Raw genomic sequence first — 17184 nt, 5'->3', positions numbered from 1 at the left:
CCCGGGCCCCAGCGCGGGGCCGAGGCGGGCGGCGGCCGGCTGGGCGCCCCAGCCCAGGGTGAGTGCCTGCTTGCGAGCCGCTTTGTCGTTGCTGCATTTTAAAATTTGTTCACACATATACTGATTGGGGGAGGGGGTGGAGGTTGGTGCAGTGAGGATGGATTCTCGCGTAGTAGTTGTGAACTTTTGCACAGTTAGCGCAACTCAAGAAAGTTCTCCAGGACGCCAGCCCTAGATCAACAACCGGATAAGAGGGCGGGATCCGCTGGTCCTTCCACTCCCCCTTCCTTTGACTGCAGCGAAACTGGATGGCGGGATTGCTTCTTTCTTAAGCAGATGCATTTTGGGGCCTAAGACTCCAGTAGCGGGGATCTGAGGCACGCTCCCCCCGCTTCACGTCATTTCTTGTGTCTTCATCAGATCCACGTCTGTTGCTGCTCTCTGAACAAGCTTGCACTCTGGGCTCATCTTTGTTTCTTGTGAGCCACTCTGCAACTCAGTTGATGATCCGGGTTTCTGTGACCATTTGCTTTGGAATGGCTCACACAAACGGTTCAGTAATTGTTTTGCTTTGAAATAAGCGGGCTTTAAAAAGAAACACTTTCCAAGAATGAATTAGCTCCTTTTGTATTCTTCCAAAGTATAAACATAGGCAGCCTATAAAGAAAATAATCTTGTGTCTGGGAAACTTTCCTAACAAGCTTATAAACAAGTCAGGCAGTGCTTTGCTTTCTTACAGGTAATATCTTGAGGTTTTCAATGAGCAAGGGCCTTATTCCTCTCATGCATTTTCCTCTAAGGGTGGCTCTGTTTTAGAAAGTTCTGACATTGATATAAGCTAGATAATTTTCCAGCTCTTCAAAACCTACTTTATACTCTTGATTTTAAGCATCTCTGATAGCTTTTCTATTTGACAATAATGTAGTGAGCTTCTTGGGATTGGTGTTTTTGTTTTGTTTTGTTTTGTTTTTAATGCGGCAAAAATGGAAAGGAAGAAGTTAACATTGAACTCAGAAGAGGTGAAAGCAGAAAACATCCATGGCTAAATTAAAATGTTCTGGCATTCAGGACTGTTAAATTGAATTATGTTTATCGTTGCTTTTTTGCTTCTAAACAGTGAGTCATTTTTTTCTAAACAGAAAATAGAGCAAATCAGAGAACTAGAATGATAAACATGTTTCCCAGAAGCAGCCCATGCTCTGCACATTGTATTGCCAACAGTCATTTTCCCGTTGTTAGGCATGCCCTTCGTAGTCTTATCGACTCATTGATGTTTCACACTTGAGCTGTTAATCACTATTGTTAAACAATGCTTATGTCAAAATCCACATCAAACACACTACAAAAACAGTTGATTTGGACATAGTTATATCCACAGTGTCCAAGTGACTTCAGTAATATGCATCTTTAGAGTCAGCTAGAACTTGCAGTGGTACGTAATGTAATGCAGTGCAATGCTGTAAAATATCACATGATTCTGACTTTAAGAAGTGAGCATCTAGAATGGTCTGAAGGGCAGTTGACTGCATTCAACATGATCCCTGTGGAAACTCTTGGGTTAATTGTACCTGTAAATGAGCTTACCCTCAGCAACATAGTTATATAGTGCCTTTTTTTTTAGTTTATCTTTGACTCACACCCTTTAAATAGGCACCAAATTAACTGTACATGTAATATAAAGTTGAATTTTAAAAAGGAAATAATCAGAATCTTGTTAAGGTATTATGTCTCAAATAAGCAGGTTTCCTAAGGTATATTGAAAGGAAACAAATTTCGGAGTGAGTGGGTAGGGTAAAAGTTTCCAGATACAGTCTTCCATGGTTAGGTTGGTCCTCTTGGTAAAGACATTAGTAAAGAAAGAAGCTTTGCTCACAAAGGTGCCTACTCTCCTGCTCTTCCTTGAGGTCTTTTCTCTGTCCTTGGATTCTTTATCATCCCTTCAGAAGAACAGTTTAATAATTCTCTGGTCAGATGTGCCTGCTTGGTATATTGAAACTTAATTTAAAATTTTTATATATTAAAATCAGTGAGAAAAATGGAGTGTTTTATGGCAATTAGCAGAAAATATCTTTTCATGAAGAGGAACCATAAGGTCAAGTCTTACCTTGGAGGCAACGATAGATAGATGTCAAGATAAAACCTGTTCATACATTACTGTATCATGATGAGCCATCCGTACTCCTAACTAAGGGCATACAGTGTTAAAGTTAAAAGAAATTATAGGGGGTCTCTAGTGAACTCCCCATCAAATTTTAAATCCCTTTCTCCATTCTTCCAGATGGTTAGATAGAAACCTTACAGTGTAGCTGATTCTGCTCATCAGCATTCAGGGTTAGGAAGGTTTTCCTTATTAAGAGCTTTGTTCTAGCTCTTTAAAATTTCTGCTCTTTGCCTGTGATTCTGCAAGGAAAATTCTGTTGGTTTGAAAGCATTAAAAGCATTTTCAGTGTATTTCGAAAATTGTTACAGAGCGAGGACATACGCTCCAGGCTGTGAGGGGGAACCAGCAGGGGTGGCGGGAGCCTGCAAGCAGCAGGGACCCTGGGTCCTGGGACAGCTCCTGGACCAGGAGGCAGTGATGCTCAGCTCCAGCTCATTGTTGCCACTTGGGCTAAGATCTTCCAGCATTTCAAGAGACACTGGAAATACAGATTTTTATGTATCATCGCTCCTTTTTTAAAAGTTGGCAATTAACTAAATACAATTTCTGCCCAGGCCAACAAAACAACTACACTTTCGGGCTGGAAATGGCCTCTAGGCAGCTGATCTGTTATCTGTGTTCTAGAAACTAGAATATAAACATGTGTTTATAACTGTTTCCCTATTTATGACTAACTTCTGAAAGATTGGTTTGATTTGCTGTCCCGTGAAAAGTCCCTGTATAAATGTCTTGGCAGGTGAAGGATAATCTGGCCCAAACTTAATTTTGTTTTAGGAGAGAATGTATATGTGATTCATCTAATTGTCCTTTTTTTTCTTTCTTGGATTAAGCATCTTAAAATTCATTGTGCTATCAACACTGAAAATGTAGGTACTTAATTTTTTGTACAATAGTTACTAGAATCGGTGTAATTGAAAGAGCTGTTTTAATTAAGTGCTTCATTCATACATTTGCGACCTGGGACTAGAAGGATTTTTTAGAAATAACTTAGTCCAACTGGCTCACGTTCTAAAATTTTTTTTTTTAACATTTATTCATTTTTTGAGAGACAGTATGAGTGGGGGAAGGACAGAGAGAGAGGGAGACACAGAATCTGAAGCAGGCTCCAGGCTCTGAGCTGTTAGCACAGAGCCTGATGCGGGGCTTGAGCTCAAGAACACTGAGATCATGACCTGAGCCAAAGTCGGATGCTTAACCTACTGAGCCACCCAGGTGCCCCCAAATGGCTCACTTCTTAGAAAGGATGGCCAAAGCATTCAAGTGACTTGGCCAAGATCTCATGTAGTCCATAGAAATCAGGGTAGAACCATACACTGGGGAATAATATGTCATTGTGATAAATGTAGTTGAAGTAAAAAAATCAATATAAATCTTTCCTATGGATGGATGAATTGAAGATAATAGGCTTTGGATGCTGTGAATCACTTGAGCCTGTTCCAGTCTCTGCATCACCCCACTCCCCACCCCACCCAAGACTTAGACTTGTTGGACTGTGAGTGCTGGAATACACTTTAATGTGATAATGTGTGATTTAATGCACTCTTCTCTCTTGGGAGAGTCCTCTGAGACTATTAGGCAGACTTTTCATAGCAGGATGCAAAATGCCAGTGAAGTTAATTAAAAATAATTTAAAATGGAAGCTAGGGAGAAAATCTTCGAGTTGAAATTACATAAGAAGAGCTTTGACTTAGAAGCTTAGCTGAGTTGTCAGGAGTTTATAGTGGCTAATCAGATTTCCTTTATGGGAAGCCTGTTTATTTCAATTTCTACGATGTGTGCTTGTAATACCCATATTCTTCTACATGTATCATATTGTGTTATCCTTCTGATTAAGGACGGCGTTTCTCAAAGTGTGTCCTCTTTAGATAGCTTCTCTCTCTGGTTCCAGTCCGGGGAGACTGTGCCCTCCAGGAAATATTTGGCAACCTCTGGAGACCTGTTTGGTAGACACACAGGGAGTGGAGTGGGTCCTTCTAGGATCTAGTGGGTAGAACCCAGGGGTAATGCTAAATATCTTACAATGCACAGGACTGAACAGCCCCTTAACAAAGAATTATCTGGCCTCAGATGTAAGTAGTGTTGAGATGCTATCCTAATCTCTCAAGGCTGCTGGCATTTTTGGTTCCACTCTGGACTTTTAGAATCAAGAATCTGTATTTTTAACAAGCTCCACATAGTCTTTATCTCTCATTGAAAATCATTGTTACTGAGGTTTTATCTGTAGAAGGTAAGTTATATTGATAGGTTTCTAATAAGTCTCACGTTTTCAGTAGAAAGGCCTTAGAAAACTTTAAAAAAAGTCTCTTTTTCAAGTTCCAAACTTTAAATCCTATCACTCTATATATACTGTATATTACTACCCATCAGCATTTTATTTAGATTTTTTAATATTTATTTATTTTTGATAGAGAGACAGAGTGTGAGTAGGGAAGGGGCAGAGAGGGAGGGAGACACAAAATCTGAGCTGTCAGCACAGAGCCCAGTGTAGGGCTCGAACTCCTGAAAGGTAAGATCACGACCTGAGCTGAAACTGGCCAACTTAACCGACTTACCCACCCGGGCATACCCCCCCCCATCAGCATTTTTATCACATACCCTAGTTAATAAAAATAATCCTGAGTGTATTCTTCCTCAAAGAACTTTATAAAATTTTGTGTACTGTGATACAAATGTATTGTGAACGTTAGAAAGGAAATACATAGATAAAAATGTTAAGTGGATGAGATAAAAATAAGGGAAATAAATACTTTAATACTTTCTTCCACTGGCTCAGTAGATACTCATGTTCTGCCACCCTACAATGGACTTTGGAGATCCCAGCATATGGAATAATAAGAAAAAGAGTACATGATTTGCACATGGGTTGTTCATTTGTAAGCTGGAGTTTTGGAACCTAAGTTACCTTTCTCATAGAAACAATGATAAGTTATATTTAGTTCCCTAATCTCAAAATATTAGAATTAACTTGTATTACATATTTATTATTTTCATCTCTATCATAGCCTTTCTTTCTCTTTGCATTATTTCTGCCTTACTCAAATGCTTCATAAATATTCAGTCCTATACACATGCGTGTTTGTGCATGCGTGCGTGCGCGTGCACACACACACACACACACACACACATCTTAAACCTTGCTGTGTGACAGGTACAGAGAGGAATAGACTGAATGAAATCAGGGTCTTGCAGAATGATGGGAAAAGGTCTACATTCACCCGTAATTATAATACAAGGTAGATTAATAGGTGTTATAATAGATGTACAGAGAACATGTGATGGCAGAACATGGGAGACAAAGAATCTCTAGTCTAGCTGGGGCATTTGGAAGAACCACATGGAAAGCTTTTCATTTGAGCTGGATGAAGAAGCACGATCATAGAACCCAACTCTGTGGAGATGGATAATGGAAAGCAAAGCTTGAAGGTGTTTATTACAGAATGTTGAATGCTTCACTAACCCCACTGTATGGGCTGTATGAAGGAACAAAGAGTGAGGTAAAGTTGTACAGATAAAGTAATTTTGAGGATGGCTCTCATTCTCCACTAAGATGTTTGTATATCCTTTTTATAGGCAGTGGTGAGCCACTGGAAGTTCTTGAGAAGGGGAAGGACAGGACCAAATTGGTGTTTTTAGGAGAATAAATATGGTGGCAGTGCTAAGGATGATGCTGGTGGGAGGGGCAGGATTGAAGGCAGTGATCATCCAGGAAGCTATGACAGTCACTTGACAAAAGAGGACTTGGGCAGCACCACTAGGGATAGGATTGAGAAAATGAGTTTAAAAACAATAGCCAAAGTAGGATAGAGTTCTTCCTAGCTGTGAGAGCCCCTTGAGAGCCTTGAATTTTACTTGTTCATCTGTGACTCTCCTAAAGCACAGTGTCCAAATTGTTGACTCCAGTTGATAATGAGCAACATATTTAATGCAGGAGATAGTGTAAAAGTAGAAATTAAAGGTAATCCAGGGGTTTGATTTTTTTTAGCCTGAGTTGAAACATGGGAGGAGCTGTTGAGTCTTCCTTTGATCATGTTGGTTCCTGGAATTTCTCCCTTGCCCTGAGAGCCAGTAAGCCACCAAGAACTAGAACCTGTACTTAGGGGAGTGGTGAGGGTCAAGCTCACAGTGTGAGAGTTCACCACCAGAAAGCTAATGACTGGACACCAGAGTGAGGGAAAGGACTGAAGAGGAGATTTGAGGGCATAGCCACACTTTAGGAAGGAAAAGGAAAAGAATACAGAATAAGAGTCCATACGGATTGGTCACAGAAGCATTAGAGGTTTAGTGGTCATGGAAAATGAAAGAAGTTGTGATTTGCTAAGGGAGAAACCAGGTGTATAGAGGATTTCAGTTGGATGGGTGAGTTTTGAGCATGCAGATGAAAGGATATGGGGTACAGTGGTGGTGTGGTGAGTAAAATTCTGGGACAGAATGGGACAGAGACCAGTCTTAGCAAAGTATACCATGTTCCCTTTTCAGATGGGCATGGGAGAAAATGATGAGTGATAACCTAGAGACAGTTTGATGAGAAAGAGAGATCTTGGAAGGCCTAGATGTTCTCAGCAAAGTAGATGGTAACATTTGCTGAGAGCAAGGGTGGGGGGCAGTTAGGATGAGTCAGGAAATTTGAGATGTGTGGAAAAGATTTCAAAGAATGAAGTATTCAAGAGGGATTCAGTCTGGGGCAAACAAAAGGGCTGCTCTGGAACACTGAGGGCTTAACTAAGAATGAATGGCATGAATTTTTAGTGGACACGGTCAGCATGGTTGATTGCCTTTCTCAGCAAGGAGCATTTGGGAGCTTGGGAATAGAAGCTGATAGAATGAGTTTTTGGAATTAGCATAGGGTTGGAGGTGGGCAGGGTAGAAGCACGGGGGTACAAAGGAGGAGGATTACCCATGTGTGGGAGGAGTGTGTTTGTTCTAATGCATCTTGTGTTCTAGGGTGTATGGCTAGCCAGAGAGACCAGAAGTGTAATTGGCAGTCTAAGGTCTCTGGCCAGCAAGAACCATGCCTGTTGGCCTTGTTTGGTCAGTTAACATGCAAGGATTTAATATACATATATATAAAATCTGTAATTGAATGACCTTTATAGGGCTAATGGGGAAACTGGAATTTTTGGGTGTGTAAGAGCCTTTCCTGTTTTCTTTGAACCTTATTTCCTGGATCTTGTTGAGGTGATACCATGGAAAATTCTAATAGCTGTGTGCAATTATTTTAGTAGCATCATATTTTTATAATAATAAAAGATTTGGGGAAAATAAGGAAACCTAAATTGACATAATCTAAAGTTAAGCCATTTGCAAATGGAAAATTAGAATGATACAGGAACCCACAAAGGAGAGAAGTGATTCAATCAAATGGTCTTTCTGAGGTAACATAATTATTCCACCGTAGATAAAGGCGGGGGATGTGATTTTATGTTTCTGTTTCTAAAAGCGTTTCTTCAGATTTTATTAAGGGAAGACTGATCCTGCACTGTCTAGATACTAGATGTTTGGACAGTTGGATGTTGGTGATCGGAGCAGATGAAGGACGCTGTAGTTCCTCCTGCCTTCTTAATCCTACATGTGTTCTTGCACCAGTGTTTTGGATGCTTCTCTCTCTTTTCCTTATCTCTGTGTCTGTGTCTTTCTTTTTCCCTTTCCTCCTCTCTTTTTGCCATTAACATTTTCCTAAATTTACTTAAACTTTTCATATCTGCATTTCACATTCCCATACATCTTCTGAAGAAGGAAAGCTTTTAACCTTGATTTTGAAAAGGCAGTTTATTTTGAAGGTTCTAATTTAACCAGTTAGGGTTCACTAAGTAGGAGCTATGAACAGGGTTATTTTAACATTCATTTCGTTTGTGGTTTCTACTTGCAGTCCACTTCTGTTTTCAGATTCACACCCACATGATCTGAAGTAAGATGATTCATATGCATGTGCTTTTAAGCCTGATTTTTTTTTTTTTTGTAGTTTCAGGAGTAGAATCTGAAGTTAATTTTTCCTGCCAGCACATAGATTTCATTATTGATACATTTGAAGAGAAACCCTGTCAACAAATAGTTTTTGTGTGCCTACTGTGTGCAAAGTCCTGTGCAGGTTAAAAATGTGTAATGCAGAGTTTGCTCACAAGAAATTTATAAAGTTAAGTCCTTGTCTAAATAGCAGGTCAAGATTAAAACAAGAACCAGGTGACAGATTAGTTTATGGACAGTTGCCAGGTGACTGGCGCAGTTCTGGAGTGTACAAATTCAGAGTTTGAATGAGAAACTCAGAATGGCAAGAAGTCAGTTTCATCCGGGTTGGGCTGCTAGTGATCCCATCTGAAGAAGACGTAGTTTGCAGGTCTTTTTGGTTTGGATTATGCAGAGTTGAGCACTAAAAATAAAGCAGTTTGTGGTTGAGTAGGTGACAGGCCCTCTGCAGGCAGCTGGCAGAATACAAAGGAACCAGCCTCTCCTCCAGGAGCAGGTCTTCCTACTCTGGTGGATCAGCCCTTGATCTCTTGGGCTCTGTGAATGTGGACCTACTCTGTTCTTAGCTTTTCCATCACTCAAGCAGCATGCTTTTTCTGAGGGATTTTACTCTTTATTTCTCACTGACATACAAGATGAAATTATGGAGCATGGGAAAGGTGTAGGAGCTTCCATTAAAATATGTACAATGTGGCAATAATTATACTGATTTGTCATCAGTATGCAAAATGAATTTTTGCTTGAGCTAAAGAGTAACATATTCAGTCTTTATGTTGAAATTATTTCAAGAAAATGGTGGCATTGGTAATAGGCTTAGGAAAAAATAGTACACATTTGAGAGAAACTAGGAAGTTGTCACTAGCTGGATCTCATAGTTGACTATGTTAGGGCAGAGAAAATAGAGAATTGAAAGATGATTCTGTAAACACTGCTGACCAAGATACAGACTACAGTTGGAGAAAAATCAGGACCAGAAGAGAAGTGGTGATGAATTCCTAAAGTTTTAGGAAATGTTGAGTTTGAGTTGCTAAAGATATATTCATGTAGATGTGAGAATTCAAATCTATAGGTCAGGACACAAATTCTCCTCCTGGAGGTGATCTGTCATTATGTGAGATTACAAAGATTGTGGACCCAGAATGGGTTTGATGTCTTAAAGGAGAATCCAAAGAAAGTAGTGTCTTGAAGAAATTATCATGAAGGCAAGAAGCTAGGTTAGTGAATTCTAGAAGAGGATTCTGGTTTGGGCCTTGAGGAAAGTAACCAGAGAGGATACATCTCCTGACTTATAATCCATGTCCATCACCCCAAAGTCCAAAAAATAAATTGCAATGTAGTTCTGATTCTTTTATCATCTTATTTGTGTTTTCACTACTATGTGAAATGCTCTTCTCCATCCTCTCTCACTTCACTTACATCAAGATTGGACTCAAATCGTAGCTTTGAAAAAGCCTTTACAGATGAAACAACTCTCTTTGGTTCATTTTTGATTTCCATTGGCCTTCATTCTTGTAACGATGCCAAATCAAGGGTTCCTCCCCACCCAGTATAACTGAGAAGTAACAGAAAAGTTTTAGAATCACTTATAACAGTGATCATGATAAAAGACTGAAGATGGGTGTGTGACATCATTTTAAAAAAGAGGAAGATGTCAGAGTCCTCAATTCCTTTTTGTAATAGGCTTAGTCAATTGCTAAGTAAGAAAACTGCTGCAGATATGGCCTCTCTGGATTTCCACAGTCCAGAAGACAAACTGTTTGATGATAGTTTTCTAGACAAGATGGAGAAGACTGTCCTGTCTATAAGGGAGAACAGAATGTAAAAAAGGCCCTTAAAAACCACTGAAGGAATTGAGGGTGTTTAGCATGGAGAAAATAAAACACAAGAGCATGAGATATTTTCTAATATGAGACAGTCACAGAGGGAACATTAGACTTAAGAGCAAAATACGATGAATCGGTGAAGAACGTAGGGAAGTGGATTTTAGCCAATTGTGAGGGAAGGCTGCGAATGATGAAAGCAGTCCCAAACGGGAGTAAGCGGTGCGCTGAGGCTATTTCTCTGCTCCGGAAGTAATCATGCCTATGCTTCTTGGCTTGGTCTTGGGGATATTGGATGGTGAAGGTATTCATATGAATTCAAATTATCCAGTTGGGCAGAGACCTCTAAAAGTCCATCTAACTCTAAATTCCATGAGCCTGAGTATTTGGTTTTAGTATGAATATACTTGGTTAAAAGAATACAAATGAACTTCTACTTTAAGTGGGAGGAGCTTACTATGCCTCAGAGTAGGTCATCCTGAAAATATATTTTTAGGACAAGGTTAGGTTTGAATGTCAAAGGGCAGGAGATAAAGATGACTGAGGTAATGTGTCCTGGTTGCCAGTGTCAGCTTTGTCATCTAACCTCTTTGTACTCCTTTTGCCATTTATTGATATATTATTATATTTTGCATCTATTAATTTGCATGGTCATATTCAATTGTATATTTATCTAACTTTGGAATTGTTTTCCACTGTGCTGTGTACATAACCCACTCTGCCTATCCCCAGCTTTTAAACTAGTTGAGTCAATGTCATTCTTATCACTTTTGAATATAAACGCACCCTAAGTTTTAAAATGATAAGAAGCCCTTTGAAGGAATGCATACTAGATTTTGCTCAGTCTTATTTTTCAAAATATTGATAACAGTGAATTGATTAAATTAAATTGATTTAGGCATTTAGTTACTTCTATAAACATTTATAATGGTTTGTGTTTATATAATAACTCTTGTATTTACATGATTATGAAATTTTATGCATTGCCCATTGATCTGTTAAAAATACTTTGGTTATCTTAACTTTTCTTTGGACAATGAGATATTAAATCAATATATTTTTTTGTTTTTTAATTAAAAATTTTGAGAAGAGCATACATGTGCATGTGCAAGCAGGGGAGGGGCAGAGGAGGAGGGAGAGAGAGAATCCTAAACGGGCCCACTGTGGGACTCGATCTCATGACCTGAGCTGAGTTCAAGAGTTGGACATTCAACCAACTGAGCCACCCAGGTGCCCTGATTTTAATCCATTTTAGAGCACTGGGCAAATAAGGTTCATTTTGCAATGTTTCTTAAAGGTCATTAGGCTTGAGGGTTTTGTTTGTTTGTGTTATTTTGATGAGTGAAGAAATAAAATTCCAGAACCTCAGGTCTTCCTGAAAGCTGCTTTATCTTTGATTTTTAAAGGTTACATATGGGAAGCATTTGTAGATTTCCACATTGTTCTGAGCCTCTGGGAAAAACAGAACCAGATTTTTTACTTTGCCCAGAGATTTTATTCTTGGATTACTTGAGATTTCATAAACTGGAACACACGTAGATCATCTGAAATGATGCTGATATTTTAATGGAAGAGAAAAAATTGTTTAAAACAATTGTTTTGTTTTCAGAAAAAGGTATGAATATAGATTGCACAGCAGTAATAATATACAGATTATAAATGATCTGTCATAGATTCTTGTCAAATATTGAATTGGATGAAATCTAACATGCAGAAGTCCCTGAATTAAAGTTCAAAGAAAGCTACTTCTATTCCTTTACTATATGAATATATTTGTGTTTTACGCTGTTTCATGAGGTTTTGTGAAGATTTCTGCCAAGCACCATCATTTATATTAGCCTTTCATGAGTAAGCAAATAAAGCATGGATAACAAATGAAAATGTATTTGATGGTTGGTTTGTGCATTTACATATACCTCTGTCTAGTTTGGTAGAGTATTTGAGGTGGCTTATAAGAATACCTTTTAAAAGAATATTAAAACATAATGGAAAACATAGGTACCTAGGAGATCCAAACATGGGGGAAAATCAAAATGCACAGGGAGACTTTGGGTCATACTCCCTCAATTTTGTCTGTAAATCTGGGTCAAAAAGAAAACTTTTTCTTTAATATGATCATTGTGCATCAGGAAAAAAATGTATAGCTTCTCGGAGAAAGTAATAGGTTTCCTTATGCTGAGTCCTGAAATAGATTCCTTGCATGGTTTTCACACAGGGATTACTGAATAGATAGTGCCCTCAACAGCTTCCATATGATAGCTCTATGCCAGGTTGTTTTTTTTTTTTTTAATTTTTTTTTAAATGTTTTATTTATTTTTGATACAGAGAGAGACAGAGTATGAGAGGGGGAGGGTCAGAGAGAGAGGGAGACACAGAACTGGAAGCAGGCTCCAGGCTCTGAGCTAGAGGTCAACACAGAGCCCGACGCGGGGCTCGAACCCACGAACGTGAGATCTGACCTGAGCCGAAGCCGGAGGCTTAACCGACTGAGCCACCCAGGCACCCCAATGCCAGGTTTTTAAAAGATGCTTATTGTAATAACAGTTAATGAAATAATAATAGTAGATGTGGATGAGGCCTTACTGTATAACAGAAACTCTGCTTTCTAGGCATGACTCCATTTATTTCCACAGCTAGTTTATGAGATAGATACTATTGCCATTCCTATTTTAAAGATTAAGCATATGACAGTTAATTTGCCCAGGATCCATAGCATTCGTGGCTGAGCCAGGCCCCCTGATTTGAGATCCTGTGCGCTTAACCATTTCTAGCGCAAAGTACAATTTAGAAATGGTCTTTCTGTCCCAGAGAACCAAAGAGAATCTTTTTATTTATCAAGGGGGATTCAGATATCTCGACTTTTACGTGACAAGATTGTCTCCATTTCTTGGAAAACCCTGGCACGTACAGAACTCTGTGTTTAAAAGCTCTAGTAACTTTGACAAACTAATCATCTTCATGCAGCATGGCTAGATTCTTTTACTATTATGTGCTAACAGCACTTAACTATTGTATTTGCTTCATTACAAACTGATGGAAAGACTATCCCTCTTTAGTAGTTGACACTGTTATCATTTAGAAAGGTTTAAGTTGACTATGTCTACCTACAATGGCCAGAACTGGAACTAGGTATAAATCACCTGATAGCAAATTTACGTTCAAAATAAAGAACAACTTATAATGGATGTAACTGACCAGGAATAGGATGCGTTTCCTTGTGAGGGATCATTTCTTGGAGCGGAGTGGTGTAGTGGGGCTTTCTACACTCAGTACAGTATGAAATTAGCTGCAAGGTGCTTTCCACCTGACTTTTCTCCGATTTTCAACTGAGTATCTGTCTCTGAGACTCATTCTGTATTCTCATCAGTAAAATGAAGCCAACATGTTCTTTCTTATAATATCGTTGATGGTTCTGAAGGTCAAATAAATGTTAAAGCCCCTTGAAAATTGCTAATACCATAATTGCAAAAGTTAATTAATTTACTCTTTCAACAAAAGGAAGTGTTTTATTTTTAAAAACTTGTTTCACAACCGTATACCAGATAAGTGGCTGTTACGTGGCATAGAACATAATATAATGTTGTACATATATTATTATCCAATTTACTGGTATATAATGCTTTTAGATTTTTTTCTTGTTAATCACCATTCAACTAGATTATTCCCCAACTCCCAGAGATCAGTAAAATTTTTATTCTCAAAGTTTTAAATTTAGGCAGTGTTAACTAGATAAAATATTATAGAATTTTAAATGAAATGGAAGTTCTGTTTACCTGGATCTTTCTCATTGTTTTTCAGCAGGAACAACTGAGATTGGAGAGAGAATGCTTTTCCCCATTCATACCCTTGTTTAGAAAAATAACAAAAAACAAAAAGTATTGATCCTGTGAGAGAGTCATTTCTGAGCAGGACATATGGTATTTAAATCGATCGTTTAGAATTCTTACTATTTTCTTTTGATTCTTTTTCTTAATTCATGCCTGTTATTTTCTTTGAGAATTAACTCAAATCCAATGCTGTACAAAGGCTTTTCTTTGATTTCCTCCACTCCATTCTGAACACCCTTCAACATGTATATGAAGTGGTGGCTCTATTGTTCAGCCCCTTTGCAAAGTCAGATTTACAGACTTGTAGAGACAAAAAAAGGCCTCTGCCATGATCCAGCTTAATGTCCTCATTTCTGGTTGAAGAAAATGAGACCCAGCCCCAGCCACACAAGGTGGGCAGTTTTTGAGTCAGAATTACAACCCAGCACAGTTTCCATTACCTTCTGTTTGATAATTGCTTGATTGTTTTGTATGCATGTTTGGTCTCTCAAGCTGGAGGTTATTTTGTCAGAGACCAAATTTGTTTTGTTTTCCTCCCTCAGCCAAAGAGTCTGCTATTCTTGTGTGATTCTTGGGGAAGCTAGCCTTTTCGAAGCAGATAACAGTAGTAAGCAACTGTCCTCTGATTTAGTGCTGTCTTTAAAGAGTCTTCAAATTTTATTTTAATTTCTAAAAGAATGCTTATATATTTATCTATTAGTAGAACTGATTAATGTTATATATAACTCAGGATTTGTATTCTCATAGTTATCCTGACTTGGAGACAAAACTAAATACTTCTATATGACTGATTAGGTAAAATTGTATTTTCTGATTACTTGGAATATGGTGACAAGGTATAGTGAAGCAAGGTCTATATCGCAGTATTGAATTGGCTTTTCTAAGTGTTCTCTAAACTGTGTAGTACAGAACTTGCTTAGAACAATGTCCTTCAAACCTGGCCATATATGATGATGACATCTCTCCCCCCACCCCCCCACCACCTGAATTGACACCTATGCCTTGTATGTTTAAGGGGCTCAACAGTGAAGAACCAGTAGCATAGAAGAATAGCATTATTGAGATAACCAAGGTCCCCTTTTAAGAGAAAAAATTTAAGTTAGGGGAGGAGTGCTGCCTCGATGTATATACAGAATTCTTATAGTAAGGTTTGGGCTGAGCTCATGCATCATGAAGTTACTTGATTGCTTATGGGTGCTTATGGGATATGTCTTTTGGAACCACATACTAGTTGAACAGCAACTATGAGCTTTCATAAACCCAGAAGGGAATTGATTAAACCAGGACTGTGGCCTTGCTTCTGTAGCTCAGAAGTGACACACACATAGTGAACCTACATTGAAAACAGTAATCTACTATTAGAAACTGCCTGTTTGTCATCTTACTCAGTAGTGGCTGACCCAAAGTATTGAAAGTTGTAATAAGGTTGATTCTGTGGCTGGACATCATGATTCCCACCTTTATAATTGTCTATTGATTAAACCTTACTCTGTCTCTATGCATTTCTTCAATGTTAGATATAACTGTGACCCATTTATGAGGCTGTCACATAGGTATTCCATTAAATACAGACATGCCAATAAAATAATACACACATGTTAGAAAGTTGTAGAAGACCCAATTGGTCACAGAAATTTAGTTTCTATGACAAAAGTCAACTTAATTTTCATACTTAGAAGCTTTCGTAGCCTTACTGGGTGCTGTGTGGGTCATAGCAAAAAGCTGTGACCAACTTTTGGTCTAAGACATTTACTGTTCAAATAAGGCAAAGTTGGATAGATTGATGATTATGATTAGATAGTAATTATATTTTATTTCTTAATTATTGAATATAAAGGGACAGAGAATGATAGTTTTTCTTTTTTAACTTGAGAAGGTTTCTAATTCTAGAATTTCACAGATAAGGAAACTTTAAAAAAAAAGTGATAAAACTGTTCCTTAATAAATACTTAAAGCAGAGAGAACTTTATTTTCATCTTAGTGGTGGGTCACTACTAAATCAGTGTGTATATGGACCACATGACATTTTCATTTATTCAGTGGAGAGTTTGGAGGGCCTGTGTTGAGCACTTGAATATTGGACATGATTCAAATGTGAGTCAAGTGTGTCTAGAGGCTTTATTCATACCTATTTTCTTTTAGTCAGCAATGCTTCATAATGCCCTGGTTTCATGAATTAATTTTAATGGAATTAAACTTGAACAGCTCAAAATTATATAATTAATTTCATTCAGCTTCAATTAAAGTTACTAATTGAATCAAGCCTACTAGCATGACACCTGGCGGCAGTTAGCTACATAACAGTAGCAGCAAGTGTGTGGGCCTCTGCTGATGAGCTAGTTTATGTATACTAGTGAATTTTTATAAAAAGCTCTTCTGTTGATAATCTCAGAAAGGCCTTGAGTTGACTGTAACAGTGGAAACATTTCTGGAGTTGTTTAAAAAAGTAAAGATTTTAATTGAAACGAACACCTCTCAGAAAGATTACATTTTCTCTAGGATAATGCTGAGTAAATGTTACATAAATCTGCTAGAACATATTGGTTTAGCATGCTTCTGATTTATATTTTACTGCTATCTGAATATGGTTTTGCTTTCTGAAAATACTTAGCCTTGAAGACCCTGGTTTTTTTTTTTTTTTCCCAGAGATTTTTAGCCTCTGGACTTAGTCCTAGGTGGGTGTCCATCTATTTTCGTGTGTTGAAATGTGTTTCATGGCAGTAGTTTTCAATTTTGAAATCCCCATGGTACATGAGAAACTTTTGCATGTGCAGAAAATTTTTCCTTCCACTGGAAATGTTAACAGAGTTGACTAACAACTTCTGTTTGAATCTCTTTCCTTTCCTTGCTTCCACAGACTGACATCATCCAGTTTCTCTCCTTCTCTGACTCCTGTCTAATTGTACAGACCTCTCTTAGTACTCTTAATGTACTCATGCTTTTGATGAGCCCATTCATTTAAATGGCTTGAGTAGTCATGTTTAGGAAGATCAGTTTTCCTAGCTACAACTTTATTTATGATTTGCAAATTCAAATGTGCAACCCTAAACTCCCCTACTAAACTGTAAAGTTCATGAAGACCTGAGCTGCGTCTCACAGTCCATTGCATCTCCATTGCCCGGCACAATGCCTCAACATCTGCTACATACAAATAAATAATTTTTAACTAATATATTGTTCGCCAGGTCTTCAGGTTTTCCCAGTCAAATCCTTGACCGAGAGAGCTCCATCATCTCCCTGATCATCTGTGTAGATCTCTAGTTATTTTCTCACATTTTCTCCCTTTCCCATCTTGTTCAGTTGACTAAATTCTGATTAAACTGGACTATTCTAAGCCTCTCTTATAGTTTCCCTTACTTTGTTCTCCATCTCAGATACATCCATACTCCAGCGATTCTCAAGGATGTAAGTGCAG

General features: G+C 38.2%; 1 protein-coding gene across 1 annotated transcript in view; it reads left to right on the top strand.

Annotated features, from left to right (window-relative positions):
• Positions 1-6: 6 nt before the first annotated feature.
• MDFIC (MyoD family inhibitor domain containing) overlaps positions 7-17184 on the top strand; it is an 88062-nt gene continuing 70884 nt past the window's right edge. Inside the window, exon 1 of the mRNA XM_029924660.1 lies at positions 7-58. The gene's annotated coding sequence lies outside the window, so the exon portion shown is untranslated. The remainder of the gene's footprint in view (positions 59-17184) is intronic.

The sequence above is a fragment of the Suricata suricatta genome, chromosome 2 (assembly GCF_006229205.1).
Source record: "Suricata suricatta isolate VVHF042 chromosome 2, meerkat_22Aug2017_6uvM2_HiC, whole genome shotgun sequence".
NCBI lineage: Eukaryota > Metazoa > Chordata > Mammalia > Carnivora > Herpestidae > Suricata > Suricata suricatta.
This window is presented reverse-complemented; position numbering and strand designations above follow the sequence as displayed.